The following is a 13,392-nucleotide window of genomic DNA, read 5'->3' as shown; positions in this document are numbered from 1 at the left end:
AGTCCAATATCCAGAGATGGGAAACAACAAATGAATGAATGTGAAAATTAATGTTCTTGATATTCGAGAGTTAGTGTTTTATTTTGCTGAGCTGTATTATTACTTATCAGTTTGTTGTTAGTTATTATTTATTTAGTTAAGTAATTAGTTGGGTTTTTATGTACTTTTATATATATTTATACATTTGTACATGAGGGTGGTTTGGGTTTTTAAAATTTTTTGTGTTCTTTCTTTATACTGTTGTGAATTGTAGTATTTTGTATTTGTTGTAATATTGAAAAATATGTTTTTCAATAAAAGTATGTTTTAAAAAAAATAAGTGGAGCTTCCAGTATGCACTGTTGCGTGCTATTTGCATACTGCAAACCCAGCTGACAATCTTGAAGTGGTTGTGAGCAGAATTCTTCAAATGATCAGGATTATCTAGCAAATATTCTCCAATCACAGAATGAATGACAACTATTGTGCAAGGCTTGTGGCGAACAGCTACAAAGCTTCCTCAATGTGTATCCATTTTCAGAAATGTTCAACTTCTACACGAACAAAAGAATTAAATCTCTAGATCATTACCTGAGCTATACGTAAAATTGTCATTGGGCAAAAACTAAAGAGAGAAATAGCACAACTTCAGAAAACCAAGATGTAGAAATGATTTTGGAGAAAATGAAAAGACATCAAAAGGCAAGAAATCACTTGTGGGAGTTACGAACAGGCCCCAGCTAATAAAGCATTGAAAATACAGTTAAAGGGCAATATAAAAATGTCCAGTAAGCATATCTCGCACATATGAATGCACTTCAGTCATTTCTGTTCTATTGAGATGGAGCACAGTTGGATCAACTACCTGCTCACATCCAGACATGGATGGCACTGCAGACAATGACTGTGATGTTCACCAGTTTGCTGGACATTTCCACGACTAACAAATACCAGAGGGACTGAGGTTCCTCATCACTTATGGGAATGTAAGTTAATGACTGGGAATATAATTTTAATGCGATTTGTTAAGTTTCCTTTAAAAGTTTAATTTTTATTTTGTTAAAGCTTATTAGCATATGCCTCTTGATTAAGGGTGCACTCAATCTTCTTTTAAAAAATTGATTAACATAAATATGTAAATTCAGGTGGAAAGACTCTAGGATCAGTCAAAATTTATGGAAGGCAGAAGACTAAAGTGCTGGTCAGATCAATCTTGAAGACAGCAAAGAGTATGGGAGAAGGCAGGAATAAGGTAATGAGTTACATGATCAGCCATGATCATATTGAATGACTTAACAGACCTGAAAGGTCAAATAGCCTACTCATTCTCCTATCTTCTATGTATCCTAACCAACTTAACTTCCTCATCCAACTCAACCAAAATACAATGATCATCACTGACTTCATCAAAGCTTTCAGGGCCTTTGTCTATATATAGCAGAATCGTTTTGTTGCAGAGTATGCGACTTAGCCTATCATAACTCCACCAGAGTATTTGAACATTTTGCCAATTTTCTGTCTTTTCTTGATTACTATGGACATTATTTACATAGAAACAATCTTAAATGCCTCATTGAGCTGCCACCACCAAACTAAGGCAGTACAGTCCAAACCCAAACCATTTGCTGTGTGAAAATTTCTTCTGACCTCATAATTGCTTCTTTTGCAAAAGATTTTTAAACTGTGCCCTCGGGTTCTTAGTCCTTTTACAAGTAGGAAGTTTCTCCCTAAACGAGCAATCAACTTAATTCAATGCATAAGAGCTTTAGGGCAGTTGGAGGAGCTTTCCATATTGAAATAGCAGCTGCAATTCAAAAGTACTTCATTAACTGTAAAGAGCTTTGGCATGCACTGAGATCACAGAAAAGCGCTACATAAGTTATTTTCCTTCATTTTTCCATACAGGTTTTATTCCTTTTCATTAAAGCATGCTAACAATGATATCTATATTCTTCCATAAGATGTGCAACCTACAATCAGTTCAAACACCAATTAGAGTCATAGAGACGTACAGCATGGAAACAGACCCTTCGGTCCAACCCGTCCATGTAAACCAGATAGCCCAACCCAATCTAGTCCCACATGCCAGCATCCGGCCCATATCCCTCCAAACCCTTCCTATTCATATACCCATCCAAATGCCTCTTAAATGTTGCAACTGTACCAGCCTCCACCACATCCTCTGGCAGCTCATTCCATACAGGTAGCACCCTATGCGTGAAAACATTGCCCCTTAGGTCTCTTTTATATCTTTCCCCTCTCACCCTAAACATATGCCCTCTAGTTCTGGACTCCCCGACCCCAGGGAAAAGTGTTTGTCTATTTATCCTGTCCATGCCCCTCATAATTCTGTAAACCTCTATAAGGTCACCCCTCAGCCTCCGATGCTCCAGGGAAAACAGCCCTAGCCTGTTCAGCCTCTCCCTGTAGCTCAGATCCTCCAACCCTAGCAACATCCTTGTAAATCTTTTCTGAACCCTTTCAAGTTTCACAACATCTTTCTGACAGGAAGGAGACCAGATATTGCACACAATATTGAAACAGTGGCCTAGCCAATGTCCTGTACAGCTGCAACATGACCTCCCAACTCCTGTACTGAATACTCTGACCAATAAAGGAAAGCATACCAAACGCCTTCTTCACTATCCTATCTACCTGCGACGCCACTTTCAAGGAGCTATGAACCTGCACTCCAAGGTCTCTTTGTTCAGCAACACTCCCTACAACCTTACCATTAAGTGTATAAGTCCTGCTAAGATTTGCTTTCCCAAAATGCAGCACCTCACATTTATCTGAATTAAACTCCATCTGCCACTTCTCAGCCCATTGGCCCATCTGGTCCAGATCCTGTAGTAATCTGAGGTAACCCTCTTCGCTGTCCACTACACCTCCAATTTTGGTGTCATCTGCAAACTTACTAACTGTACCTCTTATGCTCGCATCCAAATCATTTATGTAAATGACAAAAAGTAGAGGACCCAGCACCGATCCTTGTGGCACTCCACTGGTCACAGGCCTCCAGTCTGAAAAACAACCCTCCACCACCACCCTCAGTCTTCTACCTTTGAGCCAGTTCTGTATCCAAATGGCTAGTTCTCCCTGTATTCCATGAGATCTAACCTTGCTAACCAGTCTCCCATGGGGAACCTTGTCGAATGCCTTACTGAAGTCCATATAGATCACATCTACTACTCTGACCTCATCAATCCTCTTTGTTACGTCCTCAAAAAACTCAATCAAGTTTGTGAGACATGATTTACCACGCACAAAGCCATGTTTGACAATCCCTAATCAGTCCTTGCCTTTCCAAATACATGTACATCCTGTCCCTCAGGATTCCCTCCCACCGAGGTCAGGCTCACTAGTCTATAGTTCCCTGGCTTGTCTTTACCGCCCTTCTCAAACAGTGGCACCACATTTGCCAACCTCCAGTCTTCCAGCACCTCACCTGTGACTATCGATGATACAAATATCTCAGCAAGAGGTCCAGCAATCACTTCTCTAGCTTCCCACAGAGCTCTAGGGTACACCTGATCAGGTCCTGGGGATTTGTCCACTTTTAACCTTTTCAAGACATCCAGCACTTCCTCCTCTGTAATCTGGACATTTTACAACATGTCACCATCTATTCCCCTACAGTCTATATCTTCCTTATCCTTTTCCACAGTAAATACTGATGCAAAATATTCATTTAGTATCTCCCCCATTTTCTGTGGCTCCACACAAAGGCCACCTTGCTGATCTTTGAGGGGCCCTATTCTCTCCCTAATTACCCTTTTGTCCTTAATATATTTGTAAAAACCCTTTGGATTCTCCTTAATTCTATTTGCCAAAGCTATCTCATGTCCCCATTTTGCCCTTCTGATTTCCCCCGTAAATATACTCCTACTTTCTTTATATTCTTCTAAGGATTCACTCTATCTATCCTGTCTATACCTGACATATGCTTCCTTCTTTTTCTTAATCAAACCCTCAATTTCTTTAGCCATCCAGCATTCCTATACCTATCAGCTTTTCCTTTCACCCTAACAGGAATATACTTTCTCTAGATTCTCGTTATCTCATTTCTGAAGGCTTCCCATCTTCCAGCCATCTAACTTTAAAATTAATGAAACCATTTTCACTTTAATAAAATCAATTATCTTTATGTAGGTACAAAAAACGTCAATGGATCCCTCAAAATGGCAATAAATCATAAAGGAGTCACATAAACTCTGTGAAGGAGTCTAGAGATAAAACGATTAAACGGCAGCTGCAAAATGAGCAAGACAGTTTAAAACATTGCTGGAGAAACTCTGCAGGCCTGGAAGCATCTGTGGAGAGAAAATCGGAATAAACACCATCTACTCAAAGCAAATTGAAAAAAAAATAACAGATTTCGAGTAAAACTGGCCTCCATGAATTGCTTTGTTGTTTTCACTCAACGATCCAGGCGAAAAAAGTTATTTAGATGATAAAATACGACGCGTCTCTGTCCTAAATTACTTACATCAGTAACATTTATAAGAGTTTACGTCAATTTATTTCGATATATATTTCTTCCGTTATCTTTTCTACCGGTTGCCCAGGGAAACGCACGCGCCCACTCCCCCTCCCAATTTATGGCCTAGCGTCAATGTGACCATCATGATTGAGTTGACCAATAGATTTCACACTCTGACATCACGTGGAGAAAAGGCGATCGACCAGGTCACGAAGAAAGCTCGAAGGCAAAGATTGTTGATTCACGTCAGGGGCATGTGCGTGATATTCTCGGGGTTAACGTTGTTGACTAAAACGCAGGTACCTTTTACTTTTATACACAGCCTGACCTATCATTTATTCGTTGGCTATCGACTCACAAAGTTGAGGCAAGATGCTGGGAGAGACAAGATGTTTTTAAAATCATGGGTTCACCACTAGTCTTGAACCATATGACATTTTCTAAGACAGTATTCAGGCAACCAGCTTTAATTCAACATTCTACATAGATTTTCTTGGAAAGAACATTAGCAAGGGTGATGACTCCCATCTAATGTAATTCCAAATCATTAAGAGAGGAAACAGTATACTTGCTGATGATTAAATTTAAAAATCACACGACACCAGGTTATAGTCCAACAGGTTTAATTGGAAGCACTAGGTTTTGGAGCGCTGCTCTTTCATCAGGTGATCAACCACTTGATGAAGGAGCAGCGCTCTGAAAGCTAGTGCTTCCAATTAAACCTGTTGGACTATAACCTGGTGTTGTGTGATTTTTAACTTTTACACCCTAGTCCAACACCGGCATCTCCAAATCATGATGATTAAAGAGTCTTCTAATCCTCAGGCATGAACTGCTGCTGGCTCTCCAGCCAAAATCAAATTTAAAGGATGAGCTAAATTACCAACACGATTTCTGGGGTGACTGGATATGGACAATAAATGTTTCCAGTCAACATCAGACCCATCCTGTGAACAAATTTGAAACAAATGTTTCTCAAAGCATCAAGAAGTTTGAAAATCAAGATCAGTAAGGTGATAGATATGTTGATCATAATTTCTCATGCTGAAAGTTCTTAGATTTCATCATTGCATGGGAGAGGTAAAGAGAAGGGGCAGAAGTATTTCTGCTCACAAAACGACGAGTGCAGGGCAAATTCCACAAGTGTTTAAGAGCTTATCTTATCTCCACTGAGCATTGCATTATGATACACATAAAAACGTAAAACCAGCTGGAGCATTCGTGAAATCATAGAATCCTTACAGTGCAGATAGAGGACATTTGACCCATCCTCCAAACAGCATTCCACCTGAACTCACCCTATTCCCTTAACTCCATATTTACCATGGCTAGTCCACCTAGTCTACACAACCCTGGATACTTTAGGGCAATTTAGCATAGCCAATCCACCTGACCTGCACATCTTGGACTGTGGGAAGAAACTGCATACATTGAAACTTGTGCAGATGGAGGAGAATGTACATACAGACAGTTAGCCAAGACTGGAATTGAATCCTAGTCCCTGGCATTGTGAGGGAGCAGTATCATAGAACTGAACAACACAGAAACAGATCGTTCGGTCCAGCTGGGCCATGCCAACCAAATATCCAAAATTCATCTAGTGCTATTTGCCAGCATTAGCCCATATCCCTCTAAATCCTTCCTATTCATATACCCATTCTGGTGCCTTTAAAATGTTGTAATTATACTCCTCTGGTGGCTCATTCCATACACCCTCTGTGTGAACACATTACACCTTATGTCCCTTTTATATCTTTCTACTGTCACCTTAAACGTGTGCCCTCTAGTTTTGGATTCACCTATCCTGGGCAAAAGACTTTGCTTATTCACCCTATTCATGCCCCTCATGATTTTATAAATTTCTGTAAAGTCACTCCTCAGCCTCTGATGGTCCAGGGTGAATGACCTCAGCCTATTCGGCCTCTCCCTATAGCTCAAACCCTCCAATCACAGCCACATCCTTTTCTTCACCCTTTCAAGTTTAACAACATTTTTTCCTATACAGTAGTAGGGAGACCAGAATTGAATGGAGTATTTCAGAAGTGGCCTAATCAATATCCAGTACAGTCGCAACAGGAAATCCCAACTTGTATACTCAATGCTGATTAGTAAAAGCGAGTATACCAAATGCCTTTGTCACTACCCTGTCAACCTGTGACTCCACCTTCAAGGAACTGTGAATCCCTGTCCCCTGCATGCCAAAGTCTGTATATTCGACAGCATTCCCCAGAATTCTACCATTAACTGTTTATTTCCTGCCCAGATTTGCCTTATTAAAATGCAACACCTCATATTTATCTAAAGTAAACTCAATCTGCCATGCATCGGTCCATCTGATCAAGGTCCTGTTGTGCTCTGCGATAACTGTCCATTATACCACCAATTTTAGTGTCATCTGCAAACTTACTAGCCATTCCCCCTGTATTTACATCCAAATCATTTATACAAATGACAAAAAGCAATGGACCCAGCATTGTTGCCCAGCAGCATTCCTTGCAGCAAACACTAATCACAAGTCTTCAGTATGAAAAACAATCCTCCATGACCATCCTGTGTCTCCTACCTTCAAGCCAATGTTGTATCCAAACTCAATCAAATTAATGAGACATGATTGCTCAAGCATAACGCTATGTTGACTATCACTAATCAGTGCTTGCTTTTCTAAATACATGAGTTGGAAAGAATCAGAAGGGCATCCTGATGAAGGGCTTATGCCTGAAATGTTGACTCTCCTGCTCCTCGGATGATGCCTGACCTGCTGTGCTTTTCCAGTGCCATTCTTTACAACTCTGATTCTTCAGCATCTGCAAGTGCAAGTGTTCGGTTAGATGTCAGCCGACCATTAGTGAGACCATAATCATCACACTGTGATTCTGTTCAAGTAAGCTTTCTAACTTGAAAAAATAATGTCGTCAAGGTGATAGAACCCCAATCACTGGGCTCTTAGTATAAGTAGTAAAAACCCACCACAACTGATCATCAATTTATAATATCCTCTTCCATTTGTTCTTATGTACAATCTTTAGGTTTTAATATCCAAGTTTGTACAGAGCTGCGGTTGCAGAGTTTTGTGAGATAATGATGAAGTATATGAGTGCTTCTAAGCATTGGAAACTCATTTTGTATATCTAACGTACATTTTCAGATCAATTGCCCATTTCATACAGCATTGATATTAAGTTAATTGCAGTTAATGTAATTGAATATTAAGCACTGTGTATAATGGACTCCATTCCAATACTGTTACAACACTCCTGCGCCACCACCCAAAACCAATTTCTATCCCTAAATTCATTAACTTTCTACAACATTGCAGAGTGCAAACTTTTTGTTGAAAACATGACCAAGTCAGCATGAGTACAGCAAATATTTAAGATTTTCTGAGACCACTCACTTGAAGAAAACTATTCCTTGTATCCATTGCCCTGTTATTTTATGAAGGTAAAATATCTACCTCTAATTCATTCAAACAGGAGTAGATATTTTACTTTTGTAAAATAATGGGGCAATGGTTGCAGGGAATAGTTTTCTTCAAATCATTAATTTGGAGTTAATGCAAGGAGATATATTATCTACAACACATACTAAATTATACAGATCAGAAGGGACTAGATTTAACTTGCTCTCAGTCCTAAGTCACATGGATGTGGAATAAAGTTCTACTTGAGCACAATATCAAGTCTGACCTTACAGTAAAAGCTTACAACTCTGTTGAAGGTACTGTCCTTTGGATGAGACATGAAACTGCTACCACATTTGCCTTCTCAGGTAAGTGTAGAAGATCCCATGATTTTATTTGAATTTAAGGGCAGGGCATTATCCCTGGTATCCTGAGCCCCATAATTATGAACCAAAGATAGGTTATCTGATCATTATTGCATTTTATTTCTGGAAGGTTGCTAAAATAGCTAATATATTTCAAAAGTATTTGAGGTCACAAAAATAGCTAAATAAATTTAAGCCTTTCTTACTTTTAACTGATCTCAGGCAAAGCAGTCAGGGTACTGCAGTTCACTTTCACCAGCTTAATTGAATACCTGTCTATTGTAGAACTGCATGCGGAACAATCAGCCAGGCCTAATCACTGTCAAGGGCTCCTGCTGGAAAAAATAATTTTTCAACTTGCTTCCATGTAGTAACAAAATCAAAGAAACAAGAGCCAGGCAGATCTTACAATAGATGGACAATCCATTTTACCAGTTTACCTGCAGGTGAGAAAATTTAAAATTCCTTCTTGACTTTTGGACATCAGACGAGAACAGTAGAAACAAGCTTCACATGAAATAAGTATCAGAAACGTGTAGGCATCCATAGAATTTCAACCCTGTAAGTAGTCAGTATTTTTAGGGAAGGAGGTGAAAAACCTAATATTTACAGTGAAGATGAAAATCAAAAGCCAATCACTACTCAGTTTTAGATTCTTTTCACAGAGAGAAATATTTTCAAGTGTCTGTTTCTAAAATTATTTTAATCAACTGTGCATTAAGGCATATTTTGATACCACTTCAGAGCAGGTGAGACTTGATCCCAGACTTTCTGGTCTCGATATAGGGACACTACCATTGTGCCACAAAACCCCTTAAATATGGTTCTTTCTACTTTCTTAATTAATCATTCTGTTAATGTGTGCCCTCTACCACCTTTATGTACTTAAATTTAGATTATATAATTAACAAGCAGAGGGGTTAAAAGTTAAGAATTAATAAAAGAGAGAATTTCTGTTTGGGTACAGAGTCTCCAGGGCCAGACCAGATTTATCCTAGGCTGCTCAGGGAAGCGAGAAAGGAGGTTGCTAAGCCACTGGTGACAATATTTGCCTCCTCACTCTCTACAGGAATCGTACCGGAGGATTGGAAGGTGGCAAATGTTGTTCCTCTTTTCAAGAAGGGTAATAGGGAAATCCCTGGCAATTACAGATCAGTCTTACATCTATGGTCAGCAAAGTTTTGGAAAGAATTCTGAGGGATAGGATTTATGACTATTTGGCAAAGCATAGTGTGATTAAAGGCAGTCAGCATGGCCTTGTGAGGGGCAGGTCATGCCTCACAAATCTTATTGAGTTCTTTGAGGAGGTGTCAAGACAGGTTGACGACGGTCAAGCAGTGGATGTGGTGTATATGGACTTCAGCAAGACATTTGATAGAGTTCCCCATGGTAAGCTCATTCATAAAGTCATGGATATTTGGCTATCTGGATTCAGAATTGGCTGGCTGACAGAAGGCAGAGAGTGGTTGTAGATGGGAAGTATTCTGCCTGGAGGTCAGTGTTGAGTGGGGTCCTGCAGGGCTTTGTTCTTGGGCCTCTGCTCTTTGTAGTTTTTATAAATGACTTGGATGAGGAGGTTGAGGGGTTGGTTAGTAAATTTGCAGAATACTACAAAGGTTGGAGGTGTCGTTGATAGTATAAAGGGCCACTGCAGGCCGCAGCGCGACATAGACAGGATGCTGAGCTGGGCTGAGGAATGGCAGATGGAGTTCAACCTGGATAAATGTGAAGTGATGCATTTTGGAAGGTCGAACTCAAATGCTGAATATAGGATTAAAGATAGGATTCTTGGCAGTGTGGAGGAACAGAGGGATCTGGGTGTGCAACATAGATCCCTCAAATTTGCTACCCAAGTGGATAAGGTTGTTAAGAAAGCATATGGTATTTTGGCTTTCATTAACAGGGGGATCGAGTTTAAAAGCTGCGAGGTTTTGCTGCAGCTCTACAAGTCCCTGATGAGACCACACTTGGAATATTGTGTCCAGTTCTGGTCACCCTACTATAGGAAATATACTGAGACTTTGGAGAGGGTGCAAAGAAGGTTTATCAGGATGTTGCCTGGACTGGAGGGCTTGCCTTATGAAGAAAGGTTGAATAAGCTCGGACTTTTCTCTCTGGAGAGAAGGAGGAAGAGAGGAGACCTGATCGAGGTATACAAAATAATGAGAGGAATATATAGAATCAATAGCCAGAGACTTTTCCCAAGGGCAGGATTGACTAGTACGAAAAGTCATAGTTTGAACATATTAGGGGGAAGCTATAAAGGAGATGTCAGAAGTAGGTTCTTTACGCAGAGAGTTGTGAATGCATGGAATGCATTGCCAGCTGTGGTGGTGGAAGCAGAGTCATTGGGGACATTTAAGCGACTGCTGGACATGCACATGGATAGCAGTGAGTTGAGGGGTGCATAGGTTAAGTTACTATATTTGATATTAGGATTAAATCTTGGCACAACATAGTGGGCCAAAGGGCCTGTTCTGTGCTGTAATTTTCTATGTTCTATGTTCTAAGTGAGAATAATTGCTTAATTTGCCCCTCTCCAATTTTCTACCTGTCACTTGTGCTAATATATACTTCGAGGGTTTGGTGTTAATTTTTGTTAGATTCATTGAGATGCACCTGCATTGTCAAATGTGCTGTCTTTCAGATGAAATGTTAAATACTAAACAATATTAACTTTCACATGTATGCTGATGAGATCCAGTTAAGCACCACCCCTTTAGCCTTCCATTGTCTCTAAATTGTCAAACTGCCTGACATCCAGGACCGATGAATAGAAATTTCTTCCAATAAAATGTTGCAATGAACTGAAATCATTATCTTCTGGACCAGTCACAAAATTTATTTATTTACCAACAACCTTATCCTTCTCCTTGGGAACTACCTTAGGTTAATCCAGACTTCATACCATCGTGTTGTATTTTACATTGAGTTGAGCCTTTCTCCATGTATCAGCATCATAACTAAAATCGCCTCTTTATAAATCTGTAACATCATCTCCCTACACCCCCTACCCCCAGTGACCTCCACTTCAGATCATCCATTGCTGAAGCCTTAGCAATGCTTTTATTATCTTAAACATAAACACACTTTGGTTGGTCTCCTATATTCCATGCTTAAATAAACCTTAGCTCATCAAAACTGTGCTGTTCTTTTCCCAACTCTTATTAAATCTGTTCACTCATCACACTACCCTTATTGATGTCCATTGGCTCTCAGTTAAGCAAACTTCTCTAAAATTCTCAAGCTTGTTTTCAAATCCCTCCAGGGTCTCACATCTCTCTCTGTCCAAATAGTCTTTAAGTCCCACAATGCTCTGAGATAGCTTGAACGTAGCTAATTCTAGTCTCTTTGCATGCCTTGTTTTAATTGCTGAAATATTGGTGGACATGCCTTCAGTGTGAGTCTTCTTAGATAGTTCCTCATGATTTAGGATGATTAGCTTCCACCCATTCAATGGATTTGGAGTGGTTCATAAGACAAATGTGTGAAATGAGAAATCTGCCAATGTAAAGCATTCATGCTAGGATAGTCAGGTAAACAAGTTGCTGGGAAATTTGTGTACTTTCTAAGTCAGGATGGTGAATGGTTTGGAGGGGAACTTGAAGGTGGTAGTCTCCCTGTGTATCTGCTGCCTTTGTCCTTCTAGATGAAATTGCTCGTTGGTTTGGAAGGCGCTATTTGAGCATCTTTGGTGAATTTCTGCAGTGAATCTTGCAGATAGTATACACTGCTGCTACTGAGCATTGGTGGTGGAGAGAGTGGATGCTTCTGGATGCAATGCCAATCAAACAGGCTGCTTTGTCCTGGATGGTGTCAAGCTTCTTGAGTGTTATTGGGGCTGCACCATTCCAGGCATATTCCATTACGTTGCCTTGTAGATGGTGGACAGGCTTTGGGGAGTCCGGAAGTGCATTACACGCCACGGTATTCCTAGCCTTTGACCTGTTTTTGTAGCCACTGCATTTATGTGGCGAGTCCAATTGAGTTTCTGATGAATAATAACTTCGAGGATGTTAATAGTGGGGGATTCAGTGATTGCATGTAAAGGGGTTAGATTGTCTCTTATTGGTGATGGTCATAGCCTGGCAAATGTGTGGTGCAAATATTACTTGCCACTTGCTGGCCAAGCCTGGATAACATCAAAATATTGTTGCATTTTGTCATGGACTGCTTCAATCTGAGGAGTCGCAAATGATGCTGAACATTGTGCAACCATTGGTGAGCATCCCCACTTCTGACTTTATGACAGAGGAAAGGTCATTGATGAAGCAGCTGAAGATGGTTGGGCCTAGAACACTATCTGCAGAGATTTCCTGGAGCTGAAATGACTGACCTCCAACAACCACAACCAACTTCCTATGTGTCGGGTATGACTCCAACCACTGGAGAGTTTGCCCCTGACTCCCATTGATTCCAGTTTTGTGAGGGCTCCTTGATGCCACACTTGGTCAAATGCAGCCTTGATGTCAAGGGCTGGCACTCTCACCTCACCGCTGGACATCAGTTTTTTTGTCCATATTCTAATCAAGGCTGGAATGAGGCCAGGAGCTGAGTGGCCCTGGCGAAACCCAAACTGGGTGTCACTGAGTAGGTTATTGCTGAGCATGTGCTGCTTTAGAGCACTGTTGATGATACTTTCTATCACTTTACTGATGATCAAGAGTAGACTGATGGGGCGATAATTGGCTGGGTTGAATTTGTCCAACTTTTTATGTACAGGATACACTTGGGCAATTTTCCATGTTGGGTAGATGCTAGTTTTGTAACTATACTGGAATAGCTTGGCTAGGGGGAACGGCAGCGCCCATAGGCTTTGTCGTATCTGGTGCCTCCAATGTTTCTTGACATCTGGGCGGCACGGTAGCACAGTGGTTAGCACTGCTGCTTCACAGCGCCAGAGACCCGGGTTCAATTCCCGCCTCAGGCGACTCTCTGTGTGGAGTTTGCACATTCTCCCCGTGTCTGCGTGGGTTTCCTCCGGGTGCTCCGGTTTCCTCCCACAATCCAAAAATGTGCAGGGGTTAGGTGAATTGGCCATGCTAAATTGCCCGTAGTGTTAGGTGAAGGGGTAAATGTAGGAGAATGGGTCTGGGTGGGTTACGCTTCGGCGGGTCGGTGTGGACTTGTTGGGCCGAAGGGCCTGTTTCCACACTGTAAGTAAT

The 13,392-nt window shown here is 40.8% G+C and overlaps 2 protein-coding genes across 4 annotated transcripts in view; one reads left to right on the top strand and one right to left on the bottom strand.

Moving 5' to 3' along the window:
• LOC122561786 (uncharacterized) overlaps window positions 1-4,556 on the bottom strand; it is an 80,081-nt gene extending 75,525 nt beyond the window's left edge. Inside the window, exon 1 of the mRNA XM_043713946.2 lies at window positions 4,469-4,556. The gene's annotated coding sequence lies outside the window, so the exon portion shown is untranslated. The remainder of the gene's footprint in view (window positions 1-4,468) is intronic.
• Window positions 4,557-4,665: 109 nt separating this feature from the next.
• LOC122561788 (uncharacterized) overlaps window positions 4,666-13,392 on the top strand; it is a 32,648-nt gene continuing 23,921 nt past the window's right edge. The window contains exons 1-2 of one of the 3 annotated variants that reach the window (XM_087999441.1): window positions 4,733-4,761; window positions 8,599-8,673. The gene's annotated coding sequence lies outside the window, so the exon portion shown is untranslated. Of the gene's footprint in view, window positions 4,762-8,598; window positions 8,674-13,392 lie in introns of all 3 variants that reach the window. The other 2 variants (XM_087999443.1, XR_015761084.1) reach the window with 2 other exon arrangements.

Source organism: Chiloscyllium plagiosum, unplaced genomic scaffold (genome assembly GCF_037043375.1).
Source record: "Chiloscyllium plagiosum isolate Xiang-an unplaced genomic scaffold, Cpla_swu_hap1 HiC_scaffold_23, whole genome shotgun sequence".
Taxonomy (NCBI): Eukaryota; Metazoa; Chordata; class Chondrichthyes; order Orectolobiformes; family Hemiscylliidae; genus Chiloscyllium; species Chiloscyllium plagiosum.
Note: the sequence above shows the minus strand (reverse complement) of the source record. Positions and strands in the feature narration are given on the sequence as shown.